Genomic DNA, 16,238 nt, shown 5'->3' on the forward strand with positions numbered 1-16,238 from the left:
TGGCTGCTTGCTGACTCAGAGCAAATGTGCATGAAGTCGAGTAGTTTCAAAGTGCTTGTGTCTCGCGTGATGGTCAATGTTTCCATGTTGTTTAATAATATGTATCCAATTGTACTCCTACTACTGCAGGTGCAGTCTGGACTTAATCGTAGTCACTCAATACATACTTAGTTGCTGTTTTTGGTCAGTTGGAGAACACGTACACGTGCCACACCGGATGATGATGTCAGTCAGTTTGATCAGAGATGAACGATGGAATATGTTCAGGAAGTGGAATACAAGGTAAACACACAACCAATCAAGAAGAAGCACAGCAGACCTAGGCTACATGTGTGTGCAGTGGTGGAATGGAATAGTGGTATGATTGACATTAGCGCATTGATTTAGAATTACATTAATCACTTGCTTTGGAAATACTAGGTTGATGTATATGCCTTTTGTCTGAAACTCTGAAAAATGTAGGTAAATGGACTTTGGGCCACAGACTCACGTCCCGGTGTTGTGGCCCTATAACTGTTCTGTGCTGGCTCCTATCTTGTTGTTCTTTCTGATGACTGCTGTGCAACTAGAAGAGTAGAGTTAATCAATGTATCCAATTAGCCTCAGTCTGAAAATGTTCTCGCTCACAAGTCTTGTCTTTTTCGCACTACACCGTAATTGATTTCTATGTTTTCATTATGTTAACTTATTTTGTAATACCCCATTTCTTCTTTCATCAACACTTACAGGCCGGCCTTTCACCCAGCGCTACTATATTTATACGTGGAGCAACAACTCACACTTACCTTACCAATCCTCCTCATCATTCTGCTAGATGCGCCCAAGGATGATATAATCAATCAATCAGTCCCAACAGTGTCCATGGAAGGGAGGAAAAATGAATGACGAGATACAACTACACATTTGGCCCTGGATAATACATTAACTTTAGTATCATTTTCATATTTTTCTTTGATTCCTTTTTCCTCTTCATTTATTTTATGCTTGTGTTTGGTAATTGATTGTTCACTTAAAGTATCTCAATTTTGTTTGCTAGGTTTCAGCCCGCTACAACAGGTATTACGGTTTCTCAGAGGACATACAGCCTAGGCAAAAGTCATATCATTCATATCATAAGAAGTACTTCCTTTGAATTGTGTAGTAGTAGTTAAGTAATTACCACTTCTTATTAACCATCCAGTTAATGAAACCTTCATCGTGCATCCATTTCGTTGTTCTTAATTGACTTTACATTTATTGTGGAATTGTGGATCAGCAATCATCGTCTTCATTGTTTTGCTTGTTGTCTCCATGCATACTGTTTTTCTTTGTCAAACCTTTCCCCAAACTCCCATTCCCATCCATTCATCAAACCCTAACCCTCTTCCCCCGGGTTGTGTGGTTTTTATTGAGGTGTGATGTTACTACATTAAATATACACCAACAATTGATCACACGCTTGCTGGGGCAGATGTATGTATGTATGTATGTTATGTATGTTTGGATTTATATAGCGCTTATAACCCAGGGGTCTCTAAGCGCTTTGCCTTGGGAACCCGTCCTGGCTTTTCCCTGTGAGATAGCCCCTACAGGGCATCCCCAAGGTGAAAGCCAGGCATCCCGCTGCGGGGGGCCGTTGTGGAGATTAAGCAAGCTTAATGCCCAGAGTTGCAGAGTGTGAACCCATGATTAGGTCAGGCACCGAAGCGAGAATTATCGAGTCCGTGGACATTTGAGCTCGAGACCCTGCCGCGTCGGGAATTGAACCCTGGTCCCGGGTCTGACCTCTGCTTCAGGGTCTGCCTGCTCTAACCAGTGAGCCACACTTCTCCACTTCTCCACAGATGTGGTGAAACCAACACTAATAAAATCAAAAGTCAACGAGGCAGGGCAAGGATCTTCTTCTGCTTGCCCACCCAAGCTCACTCTATGTAATAGTGTACAAGGCAATTAATTTCCCAAAGTGACCCAACAAATAAATGTAAATCATTGCTGGCATTGTTTGAATTTAATTTTAGAGCATGTACGTTTACGATTTGTATTGTGTTTTAATGACTCCAACGCAACTACAGTTATTTTCTTCTACTTTTTCAGTCCCCGACACCATTGATTTCTTTGAGTTCGTTTAGCTGTTGCAATATTGTTTGTATTTTTGGTCCGTATTATGTACTGTAATTTTCTACTTCTCTCACATTCTTTCTCAGGCAAATGACTGTCTCTTTGTTTTTGTTTTCCAATGCTAGTGCCAGTGTCTAGGACTAGGAGTCTACTCGACTACTACCACACAACCACGGCATATTCTCTGTTGTCTTGGGAAACCATGCAGCCCTTGCGGTGCCAAACGTAATCATCATCAATCACAGGTAAGAAGAGCAGTTTGCTGGGAGGTCTAATGGAGGAGAGGCTGGTAGTACTAATAGGACAAATGTTACTTTGAGTGAGGGGCACAGCATCTATCTGTTTGCATGTTACACATGTGGTCAGTTAATAAAGTATTTCAATCAAACACTGGCCGCTGCCCTGCATCTAGAGTAAACCTTGTGACGTACAACAGTAACCCCACCACAAAACAACATCATATCATATCTGTGATAGTTGAAAATAAATAACATTTATTCATGTATAAAAATATCCTCCTATCCCCACCCTAACCCCAACCATAGTCCAAGTCCAAAGAATGTCCCACAAAAATAACCCCAACACCCAATTCCCACCCACCAACAAAAGTATTAAAAAAGGGGCAAATCAACAGGGTCCATTACAATTGGCGGGCTTTGAGGTGTTTGTCCACTAAAATCTTTACACCCTCCTCTAATTGGTCCTCCAGCTTGGCCACCCGGAGGAGAAGTTGTTGCCGAAATGCACGGCACCTACATTTGCATCCATGCTGTGAGGGGGGGGCAGATGTTGAATGGCGGCGGTGAGCGGCTGCCTGGCCGCGGCGCCGTACTCCTGCAGGTGGAGCCTTGCTGGGGCCACACGCATTGGAGGCAGCAGCTGCTGCCGCTTCCTCTTCCTCCTCCTCAGCCTCAGCCACCAGCTTGCGGTACTCCTCCACAATGGCCTGCAGTTTCCTTTGCCGGGCCCTGGCTGCCAACTCCTTCCGTGATGGTTTTGAGGAAGGAGTAGGAGTATCTATAAAAAAAGAAACAGAATTGTAGCAAACTCTTCATAATGAATTCAACAGTACAAAGTGGCATTGTAGCACTATCAAGCGCAGTCCACACAATTGGTGTCAACTTTTAGTATCTATCTAATCTGTCCTCCTGTTTCCCCTGCCTGTAGCATTTGTTGAAGTTTTTTCCGACATTATACTTGCCCTAGTACTGGGTGGGCTTGAGTAAACATAAGAACAAAAGTCTTTTTTGTATCTCCTTTTATTTTTTCAAAGTAAGACTCTGCTTCCAGTGACAGTCTTCACCTATGAAGAATACAAATACATTTAGGGGGCATCCACCCATTAAAAGTAAATGTCTATCATTCTTTATTATCGGCTTAGCTGGTTTCACTTTCACCAGCAACCCAACCACCCATGCATCCACTCCTTCCTTGCCTTGGGTTTCATTGACACAAACTCCGCTCATGATTCTTGCTATCCACTGTATCCATGCACCCATATTCTTTTGCCCAACCAGGCCTGCATTTTCTTTGACCTTACAGTTCTACCCATCCTTTAACAACCCATGCATCCGATTCATATCAGCCATGTGAATGAACCTTCCAAAGTATCCTTCTATGGTAGTTAGTCTTATTATTACATATCTGAGTCCTCCCTTCCTCCTTCCACCCTAGTTCACTTCTTTCCCTTTTTGTTCAACACATGCCTCAAGGTCATCTGATCTGACTTTTAGTCTTCTCCATAAGTTTCACAGCTGAGATGGAGTCTGATGGAAGAGGCCTTGTTTACTCAACTAAAACTGGTAATGCTACAAAGGGTGTCTTCTTCAACCATTGTATATTGTCCAGTACAACTTAAAATTCATACTTTCTTAATAAGTCTCATAGCACAGTGAGGAAAAAAATGTCCCCCATCCACCTAGTAATGCAAATAAGTAATGAATATAACTTACCACCGCCCATCGCTGAACTTTTCTCCCCCACTGATACTCCTGCAGATGCCGCATCCTCTGTCCCCTCCTGGATGGCAATCTCTTCGCCGCTGGCCCCGTCGGCACTGGTGGTTAGTATTGATTGTGCACCTATGAAATCAAGTACACCTTTTTAGATGCCTGCACACCTCCCCCTATCTTACTAGTTGTACTTTTTTAACCAGGAAGGAAGATTGAAAAAACAGTTACAAATAACATGAATCGTTGTGACAGTGTAACTAGTCCAAATTGCGTCCTAATGTACAGCAGTCACATTAGACAGAGTTTAGTTTTCATTTCTTAGATGGTCCCTAGGGTCATCTAATCTACTCCTACTCTAGTCTTTGGAAAGTTAGCCTGAGCCATATAACCATTTTTAGATCCGTGTCTACTGCTTTGCCCATGTTACCTCGCAGCTTGTTGCACAGTAAGAAAGACACCATTGAGGCCACATGAGTGTCGCATACAATTGACAAACCAGTATTGTTAGTCCCTGTTGCTTATCCATAATGTAATGTTGCACTTTTTGCCATGACTGCTAAAAACTGGCATAGTTTTATTCACTGTCTAACGTGCAACATTTTTCTCATAGGCAGATGAGAAGAGAAGATTGCTTTACGAAACAAGGGATTTGCAGAGCTTTCGAAAGATGCATGTGTAACCACTTACAGTATACGTTCAATGGTGAGAGGTCTCCCACAATTCACACATTTCTCTATCGTGCACTAGATGTACAAAATGTACAGTATTTAATCTTCATTTTGCATGGTGGAGCAGGATGTTTTTCATGGAAATACTTACAAGTTACAACAATACAAAGCTTGCTATTAAAAAAAATAAAGTTTTTGAACATGCACGTAGACTCTGTGGTATATTATTTTCAGTGTCTGGGGTGTTGTGGAGTGAAACGAGTGAGTGAACGAAAGGGTCTTCTTCTTCTTCTGTTCTGGGTTGTGTAATAAAATCATTGGGTATATCTAACTATCTTCGTGTGGGGGTCGGGAGTGGGACAAATAAATGACTATGACCAAGACACTTAGGTAGGTAGACTAGACGGTCATTGGATTATGGGTTCTTCTGACTGATTTCTGTGACCAGGGGGTAAGGTCCAACCTCCCTATCACCAACATCAACAACATCCTAATTACTTGTGCATAGTTCTGTATGTGTATGTGCAGAGAATAATAACCACAACAGTAGTAGAAGTATACTAACTGAACAAAAATTAGTAGGCAAACATCTGGTTGTGCATTTTTGTTGGTGGGAATTGACAAAGACTGGAGATTACAGAGGACAACGCAAAAAACAGGAGTGGACCCAGTGCCTACAGCTATTCTATCACAGCTGTATTCAAAAGAATACCTTAACTAAAGAGTGGCCCACAGGGCAAGCTTAGCTACACACAGTCTAATAGTAGTAGCACAGAGAGTCTTGGGGCAGAGGCAGTTTGAAGGAACTGAAAGTCAGGGATGGCATTGGATAGTTAGTGACCCAAAATTTGGAAAACAAATTTAAGACCAAAGAAGGTTTTGCTAACATTGAATTAGGAAGGAGGATTAATCGGTTGGAAAAAATAAAGTGCGTTAAAAAGTTAGGGAAATATAATTGTTAATATAAGCACTGTAGGGCTTACTGGGGCCAGCAGCAGGATCCGCGGTAGAGGAGCGCTCCTCTTGTGGTTGTCCCGCCAACTCGGACCCCGTCTTCTTGCCCTTGGGTGGTGCTGATCATGTAAGAAATAATAAAGAAAGAGAAACATTAAGTGCTATGAAACAAAGACCTCATTCAAAAATCCTCTCAAACATTTTAGGGAACAACAATTCCAATAAAATTGACTTCAAAGTATAAATGACTACTGGCTTGCAAGATCCACAGACCGTCTACTTATAGAACACTAATCAAATGTGCCATAAACATTCTGATTGCAGAATATACTAAGGAAGCCAGTACCACCTGACCTACAACACCTATTCAAGAATCCAGACGGGCCAATTGGTCAGTAAGTCGGCATTGCAATTTTATTTTTGCCCGCAAACATGCATAGATGATGAGATGGAGGACACATGCATAAATTTGTACATACACGTAATTGTTGGTTGCTTGCATCAGAACTGCTACTGACTCACCTGACCATGCTATTGCTGTGCTGCTAAGCCTACCACTCAGTAAACAAACTCAAACCGGTTTCAATGGAGGGGTGGGGTAAATAAGAACTAACTAAGCATTCAGTGACCGAGGAGGCATCATGCAGACCGTTAAAAAAATATGAACTAATACTATCCATCCACCACTATTTCACTAAAGGACAATGTAAGGACTAGACTCTAGCAATAGCATCAACTAACTTCAGTTCTCTAAAAACTCTAACATCAATAATCAGCAGCCCAAGCCAGCGCTAAGTTACAAACCAGTAGGAGAAGTGGCGAGCAGCACCTGTGTCATACAATAACAGAAGAATTTGAGACGGAATTCATCTGCAATGTAACTAAGTGCACCAGTAACCGTGTTACTTATTCGTCCAAGAATTATACACAATACTTATACTACTATAATACATATTAAATTATTAATATTACTAGCTACTCACCAAGCCCCATGACTTCAACACCTAGCAGGTCCAACAGGTCCTGCTCCCTGTCCAGAATGTCTGCCCACCGGTGGGCCAGCTTCTGGTGGGTGCGCCGGATTTGCGAGCGACGGTACACTGCCCGGCGCACCTTCGCCCACCGGCGGTGACGCTCCTCTGGGAGGTAACCGGACCCTGGCCTGCCGCCTGCTGCCAAGGTCAAGGGTAGGTGGCGCTGCATGAAAAAAACCAGGGCGCCCACCTCCGCCTCCCCGAAAAGATTCCGGGCCTGCACCCCTGCAGGTCGCATTCTGCCGCAAGGCAGCCGGCTCTTCTTGGGCGCAGGCGCCTTGCCCTTCGAGCCGGTTGTGCTCCCCTTTGCCATGGTTCTGGGGTGGAGGTGGAAAAGAAAAGTTAGAACAAAAGGAAAAAAAGTTAGGGGGAAGAAGTAGGAGCTTAAATGAAGAAGTAAAATAAAACAGTAGAAAAGCTAAAAAGAAAGGTGGAAAAGTAGAAATAAAATGCAAAATATAAACTTAGGGACAGAGAGAAATAGATGAGAAGTAAGAAAAACTGTGAAAATAGGTAAAAGATTGAACAGATATAAGGTGGATAGAAAACTAGGCCCAGAACCATAGCATACAGTGTAAAAAACAAGATGGCCGCGCCCATCGCGACCACTTGGGTAAGTTCGCGCGCGATTTCACGCGAACACGCACTTTCTCAGTGTGAACAAGTAGTTGTGTTCCCGAACAAGACGTGCACCGCGCAAATGCGTTATTCGCGACCCGGAAGAGGAAATAGGGGGCGTGGGACAATTGAAATAACAAGATGGCCACACCCATAGCCCAACCACATGGGTAAGGTCGCATGCTACAATCCCCCGAACACGCACACAGCGCCCTGACCACGCACTACGCGCTCCCGAGCAAGAAAAACGGCTCGCGAACGGGACCAGCAAGCTACTACGCATGCTCGCAAAGCTACGCGAAGCTCGCGTAGTGCGAGAACGTCTTCGCGTAGCTTCGCGTAGCGCGACTACGCGTACTACGCCCAGGGTTAGCTTGCACACCTAGTCATAGGAGTCTCTGTGACACACGCTACACGTGATAGAGACTAGTGACCCCACTATATCGTTATTTGTGGCATTTATATACCGGTAATGCTAAGCGCTACGTTTTCCGCTACCTTACGCTACCTTACACAAAATCATCCGGCCAACTACCGGCTAGCTCAACGCACATAATTACATCGAGGGGCATTTTCTTGAAGCACACCAGCACGGGCAGCGTTAGGGGCACTACGCGAAAGCTGTACAGTAAAAGGGCCCTTCCCACGCAGCCCCCAACACCCCTTTACCAACATTGAGCAGTTATGTTTCTGCATCTGCTCGCACAATATATTACTGAGTGGGATATGAAACGCCAGAAAAAAGATAGCGCGAATTTATAAACAGTGATACTACGAGTGTTAACAAGGGACAGCCATCCACCTTGAATTACTCATTACTCATAAAGCCCTGGGGCATGAATGGAATACCCACCACCCCTGTTCCAGCACGTTTTGTTATCAATGACGAAACTTCCATCACCTATTAAAAGACGTGACTAAAGTTAGCAAATTACTTATCACTATATCAACACCTTTTAACCCCTTCGATGCGGATGACAAAGCCAGCTCGTCATGGGCGTTACCTGCGCTACGCGGATGACGAGCTGGCTTTGTCACAAACTGCGCTATTTTCAAATTTCAGCGCACAGCGGGAAAACCCGCTAGCGCGGTAGCGGTTAAGCAGAGTGTTTAGTTTACCACATTTTTTGATACAAGGAACACCATTACCGATTTGAGCAAGTAGCATACCTTAAGCCGGCGCCATGGCCTTGATTCTTATCTAATGGACAATAATAATAAAAATTCCCTCCATACATAGCCATACTCTATGGATGTTTGAACCCGTTGTGCAGTCCGCCGGGTACTGTTGATGCCTGGATACTAGACACATTAGGTGAGTACTTTGTTCCGACCACCCACTGACTTGCTGTTGTTGTTGTTTTGTCCACAGGGGCATGTTTTCCACCTTGCTCACTGAGGAATTATATCCACCCTGGTTTTAATTGGTTTTTAATCCACATGCTAGCTGCACTCTGTCTAGCATGATGCATGGAATGTACTCGGTCACCATTACTTTTGTCTGTAACCTATACCTGTTGTGATTTGCTTTTTTGTCTCCCTATTTAGGGTGATTCAGCGCAATACAGGTACATTATCACATGAAGCACGTTTTCTTTTTGTGAGATTTTAGAATAGCACATCGGATACTCATGTAGATCCTGTAACGTAGGCAGTCAACTATAACAGATATTGTTAGTAAGGTCCTGAAGAATCGCGAGCCACTGCACAACACGCGAGAAACATGTCGACCGTTATGATCACACACTAACTGAGACTCATATAGAAAACATTGAATTCCAACAAGTACCGGCTAATTTTTTCATTTTAATTAAAGCAGGAGACACCCAGAATAAACTTTACACTGGTACTCCCAGCTTTATTTTAACTCACCTACACGTCTATGCTCGGTTGGCCCCACACCCACACTTTACCAAATGGCTGTTGGATAAAATATCTCCGCTAAAGTGCCCCTCTTTGAGGTGTCGCCCTTTGGGTATTGAACCGCCGACCCAACGAGGAGCCGCCCAGATGATGAAGCATGACACCTGAAAGGGTGTGTGAGGGTATTACATTCAACAAAATGGATGCTCAACTGTAGGACTCACTGAGACCAACAGTATCCAGACACTAGTGTGACACATACATCCTCCCCTTTGAGGAACAACCCAGCTTTCTTTGTAAAACTTATCATGGGTGGGAACACAACCTAAAACTGATGTAGGCAATTGTGTTCTTCTTAATTTTAAAAACATGTCATTGGTCCACTCTCTTATGGATACCCTCTTTTGGTGTAGAAATGCCAGTGGCCCTATTGTGGCTGTACCTCTTGGATATTTTTATAAGCCAAGTTTACAGGCAGAGCTGAGGACACATCATGGGCCTCGCAATGCCCACATAACTTTGTTATACCAACTTTTAATTGTTTTTCTTCCCTAAATCATGTGGATTGACTGCACTATAGGGTGCGGGGACTATACTGATCATTAATTGTGACTCAGGCATGATAGACGCTGAGGGTAGCACTGGTAGAACTGTCATATCAATGACTAATGCTCCAGCACATATAGGAAGCCCTGTCCTCTTTGACTCAGTAAGGATAGCATTAATGGAACCTGTTAATATCTTACTAGCTGAGAAGGCCCAATATACGATGTATCCAAATATAGCCCAGAATTCCTGGGATGATTGCCAGATAACTGCTCACACAAGCAATGAGGGAGCACCTCTAGGTTACAATAGTACAACTGTTCATGGAGGCTTGTTTTGGAATATTGCAGGTCTATGAAATAAATTGAAGTCTGAAACATGGCACAATTTCATAAATGACTATATCATCATAAGCCTCCAAGAAACCTGGACAAGAGAGACAGTTCATATTAACGGTTATACTTCCATGCACACTCCGCCTAGCGCAGCTCTGGGTGGCCATCTTAAGGGTGGCCTCTTAACTTTAGTAGCAACAACATTATAAGATAGAGTAGGCAAGACTCAGCTACACTCACAACATTTCCAAATATTTAATATTCTTTTTAAACTGAATATAATGCTGGTCATTGTAAATTTTTATCATATTAACTTAATCCCCAATAATACCGTCATTGCTGAAGACTTAGAGAAATCACTAAGCAGGCACATACAGGAACTAAAAACTGATTTCATTGTATGCTGGGGTGGTGATCTTAATTCTAAATGATGTCCCTTATCAAAGCAGTCTGCGTGCTGTCTTGTAGAAAGGGTCAAGGATTGTGGTTGCCATTTTTATCATATTCTATGTGGGAGCATCTTTAATTCGACGCTCTTAAAATGTCTTTTTCTCACAATAAATCTCATCTAACCACTAGTCCCAGAATACTTTTCTTTTATGGGCAGAGGTCAAGGTACTCTCATTGACTTCATTGCCCTTTCCGATTACTTTAAACCTCAATCTGTGGCTTTTTCTATACTCAAGATTTGCTTTAGTGCCCATTTGTTTAGAGACCCTCACTGGCTATCTCTCTGGGAAAACTAACCTATATCCCATATCTCTTAATAAAAATAAAGGGCTGTTGCGCAAGTGGTCCACTGTAGATCCAGATTCTGGTCTTCAATGGATTCTGACCACCAGTATGGGACAATGTTTGGAGTGCCTGGAATAAATCCCCCATCCATGTTAAAAGCTTTTGCCATAATAACTGAGACCATAAATGCTGCTTTACGAAGTGACAATAGACCACGATGCCAGAAGCTATGTAAATGGTTCAACAGTGACTGCTCACACTCTCATAATAACCTTATGAAGGCATAAAAAAACCGCTGGATAATTTAGTGGTAAAACATCTCTGAAAAAATATAAACGGGCTGTGGAGGAACATAAACTGCATATAAGAAAATAGACATGAGAACCACTGCATGAAGCATATCAAAATAAAGACCCTAGACTCTTCTGGAAACCTGTTCAGTCTAATTTTTAACAAAGTTCCCACAACAGTAGTATTGATGCCACAATTATGCCAGATGCTTGGGTACAACACTTGTCCAGTCTATATAGTGCTAATGGTGAGTACTGTCCCACCTTAAATTATGAAGCCCCAGAGTTGACATACCCAACACTCGATGAAGTTGAAAGTTCATTACATTAAACAAGGCATCTGGCCTTGATGGCGTGCCTGCCGATTTGTTTTTGGCAAATCCCACCCATGTAGCTCCCCCTATTAACCAATATTTTAAGCTGTATAGATTCCCAGGGCCCACCCAAATCATGGGGCACTGTGATTATAGTTTCCATTTTTTTTAAAAAGGGACAGGTCAGACCCAAAATGCTACCACCCAATCTCATTAATTGATTGTACTTGTAAACTGATGGGCAGGGTCATACTAGAATGTCTGGAGATCTAGGTATCTGAAAGTGGGAACTGTTTAACAGTGTCTTAATCTGCACCTGGTCATAAGCAAGTACACAATAGCCAAGACCAGATTCCTTTATCTCGGGTTCATGGATCTTACATCAGCTTATGACTGGCTGCAGAGAGGGAGATTATGGGAAAAAATGCTGGATTTGGGCATTGATCCATCTTTTGTCCATTTTTTAGGCCAGATGCATCAGAATGTGCTTCGGAGGGTCAGGTACGGAGCGGGTGGGGAACTTACAGCTCCCATTAAAATGAACCGTGGGGTTCGTCACAGATGTGTCCTTGCCCCCTTTTTGTTTTGTCTCTATATTAATGACCTAGAAAGTTACATGAATCAAGTGAATGTGGACGTTTCTAAGATGGGTATTAGAAATCTTCTGGCATTACTTTACGCTGATGACTGTGTTCTAATGTCCAGAACCGGTGTGGGCCTACAGAAGCTTGTACCTAGATGTAATGATTTTATGACTGAACCAGGCCTAAAGACTAACATAGCAAAGTCCTACACTATATGGTGGCAGGTAAATCTCCCCCCATTTTAAAATCATGTTATATTAATAACAAAAGGCAGTCCTCTGTCCCAACTTTTTCGTACTTGTGAATCCTGTTTGATCAGAAAAACACTTGGCACTATCTAGTTGAAACAAGGGTCAGTAGTTTTAGTCAAAACCTGGAGGAGGTATTCAGGTTCACGAAGAAGCTAGGCTCAAGACCGATTACTTCAATAATTATTATTTATAAGGCCCGCTCGTGTTCTTTTATCTTGTATGGGACTGGAGTGTGGGACTTCTGCAATCCGGCTCGTCTCCAAGCAGCTGAGAACAACTTCATGAGACTTTTGTTGACAGTCCCCAGTAGTCTCCCCACTACCATCTGTCATAGTGAACTTGGTTTGACCCCTTTGTCCTTGCATATACAAACTGCACCAATTTTATTGTGGCTTTCAATTTTTGTAAAGGAGGAGCCAGCCCTTAATCGAGAAATTATCTTAGACTGTTTTAAACTTGATTACATGTTGAAGATACCCTGGTTTAGCTACATAAGAATACAATTGGAGTCAATGGGGCTTGCGACTGTTTTCATAACCCACTGCACATTGTGAAGATCCCAAAAATCAAATTGAAAAAGGACTTATTGATCGGTTTAAAGTTGTCTAGTGAGCGCCTAGAGATGGTGAGAAAGAGAGTCTCTGAACACTTGCTTCTAGTACGTTCCCCAGGTGTTGAGCCTTAGCTCTCTTTTTATTCCCGATTCTGATGCGGTTAGGAAATCTTCCTGATCGAATCGGTTCAGAAATGGTTTCCAACCGACTCGGATCAGGAGAGTCCGACTGACCGAGTGTGATGCATCCGGATGCTTCCAGATATGATTTGGTTGGACTCCCATTGACCACTATGGGAGCCTGTGTTCCTAACCACATCGTAATCTGGCCCTCGGTCGGAAAGACACGTTCACTATCTGATTCGGAAGGAGCAAATACTATTAGGAGGCCTTCCTAACCGCATTGTAATCGGGCCCCAGGTAGGAATGCTTTCCTAATCGCATCGGAATCGGGCCCTAAATTGTTTTAGCTCATGAGATTCAGGTTTGGCATCTCGCACCTTCTGGTTTCCTATCCTCATAAAGTCTACTGTGATGCTAAATTTGATCTTTGGCCTTGTGATTCTAAATCTACACAGAGCACGCTCCACTTCCTGTTTTTCTGTCAACTTTATTCCTAGCCAAGGTGTGATTTTATCATTCCCCCTTTAAAAATGTGAACTATCAGGAAGTGTCGACCAGCTCTATATCACCTCCAGATTTTAAATGATGAACATATTTGTCTAATGGTCTACAGATATTTCTCTACAGCTGTCCGTTTACGTAATGTTGTTCGGAAATAATTCCTTTTACTTCGTTTTTAATTAATTACTTCTGGATTTTATGGTCCATTGGACAGGGGCTTACATGAAGTTCAATACATGTTGTTTGTAGATCATGCTGCTATTTCGTAGAAACATTAACTTAATTAATCAACTCTGTTACTCTCTGATTATGAATTACCACTGTCATGAAGAGTACCATACATTGTCTGGATCATATTTTGTATCTGTTTTTAAAATATTTTTTATGATGTATTCTTTTATGGCTGCAAGTCGCAGAATAAAGATATTTGACTGACTCTCATATCCCGAGTGCGCTTGAAAGCAAAGCTTGGAGGAGGCATCTTCAGAGAGCCTGAATGAAGTATTGGCCAATGTTTCCACATATATTTCTGTATATGGTTGAAGTTGGGGGTGCAATTGATAATGTCGTCATTTTGCTTGACCTTCAGTTTCAGAAGTGGTTCTCTGTTGTTATTCTTGGGCCCCTTGCGAGCCTGATTCACTGTTGAGAAGTAAATGCCCCTGAGATGACATGGTATATTAAAAGAATGACCAAGCATAATCAGCGTGGGGTCCCATCGAACATCTACATCCAAGAACATTTACTTTGTTAAACAGACTTGACCAAAGTGTTACCAACAAGCTACAAGTAGCAAAAACATGATTGGTGTCTGCATCTGGGACCTGAAATTTAAATCAGTTGGTGGTCAGATGACAACCCATTTTAAACAATCGATAGGGCATAAAATACATATCATATAAAATTTTAAATGAGTGAGTCCTCAAGTGTGATTCATTAATAGGATTTTGAGCTAGTGAATTAGAATACTTATTGTCTACTAGCGAAACTTTTAGGGTCATTTTTATGGACCACTTTTCAGCCAGTTGGTCAAAATAATGTGCTGGTGGCTGAAAACTCATCAAAGTCCGGAAAGGCATATTCTACTTCATTTAACCAAGCTACAAACAGTGCGCAAGATTCAATTTTGATCCATAGAGAGTGCCTGAGTAGGCAAGTGACCAAGATACTCGTGGACCGTAAGATAGCGAAAGAAAGCCCGTTGATGCATCCATGATACCTCTGCAGGCCTTTGAAAGAAAGAACTCTACCTTCACAAAAAACTGGCTGTGGTGTCTTACGCCAGCAGATCGCCAAAACTGAATATACATTTCATAGATGAGGGTATTTGGTAAGGCTGGGGGGGAATTTGCGTATTCGCGTTACACAACTCTTCGCGAAAATGTCAAAAATCTTCGCAAACACGCAGAAATATCGCGAAGACGCAGAAGTTCTTTTACAGCCTGTTCACGATATTTTCTGCGTGATCGCGTTTGAAATGTCTTGCCAACTTGCCCATGCAGTCGCGTATGGGTGCGGCCATCTTGTTTTCACTTGTCCCGCCTGCTCGTAAGGTTTATTTCCCGTTCCGGGTCGCGCAATGCATGCTCGTGCCCGTTTGCAATACGCATTTCCTGTTCGGGAACGCTTTTAAGTGTTCGCGCAGCTTTTTGCGTGCTCGGGGGGAAATATCGCCCAAACGTGCCCACGCAGTCTTAATGGGCGCGGCCATCTTGTTTTTCACTCTAATGCTGTGGTTCTGGGGCCTGCTTTTGAATCCTCCCTCTATCTTGTCAATCCTTTGTTTCTAGAAACTTTTTTTGATCTTTTTTATTTATTATCTCTCAGACTATTTTCCTGATTCTATATTTTTTTGTTTTTGTCTACTTTTTGTGTGTTTTAACTACTTTTTCACTCTTTTTCAGTTGCCTGCTCTTTTCATTTCTTTTACTTACTTTTTTAATTTTTACCTTTTCTTTCCCGCCCCACCTACCTCAGAACCATATCCAAAGGGCAAAGAGCTCAACGCTGAAGCCAGAGCCGCGACAACCTTCCTTGCGGAAGGCGGCGCCCACAAGGGATGCAGGCACGGGCCTTATTTGGGGAGGTGGAGTTGGCTTCACTGGTTTTCTTTGTGCAGCGCCACCTCCCCTTAACCCTGGCAGCAGGTGGCAGGCCTGGGTCCGGGCTCCGGGAGCGTCGGCAGCGGTGGGGGAAGGTGCGCCAGGCAGTGTTTTGCTGCTCTGGCTTCCGGTGCACCCAGAACCAATTGACGCACCGGTGGTCCAATATCCTGGACCGGGAGCAGGACCTGCTGGACCTGCTAGGAGTGGAGGTCCCGGGTCTTGGTGAGTAACTATTCAATTATGATTACTTTGTGTCTGTTCTTCTGCTCTGTGTTATATATTGCGAATATTTTTTTCCAACCAGCTAGAATGCTGCTGCTTACATTACAGGTAAATTACGTTTAAAAGTCTTCTGTGATGCCCGATCTGTTACGTCACGTGCTGCTAGTGGTTACCCCAGTCCTTAGTAGAAACTTTTGTAGTTTGTTCAATGAGTGGTAATAGGCTTAGCACTAGGAGAATTTCAGCATCAATCAATCAACCAACAATTTGTTGTATGCAAAAATGTAGTCATTTGTCCTCCATTTGACCATTTATGCATTTTTGAGGACTAAAAGAAGTATAAATGCATACTTAATGTACAATTGGCACCCCTGGAATAGGTGGGCTAGGTCACGTACTACTTAGGCTTAGTCAGTATTCTGGAATCAGAATGGAAGACTGGATAAGTGTTGATAAAAAGTAAGTAGTCGATCCGCGAATCCCCCGATACTAC

The sequence above is a fragment of the Lissotriton helveticus genome, chromosome 1_1 (genome assembly GCF_964261635.1).
Source record: "Lissotriton helveticus chromosome 1_1, aLisHel1.1, whole genome shotgun sequence".
NCBI classification, from domain to species: Eukaryota; Metazoa; Chordata; class Amphibia; order Caudata; family Salamandridae; genus Lissotriton; species Lissotriton helveticus.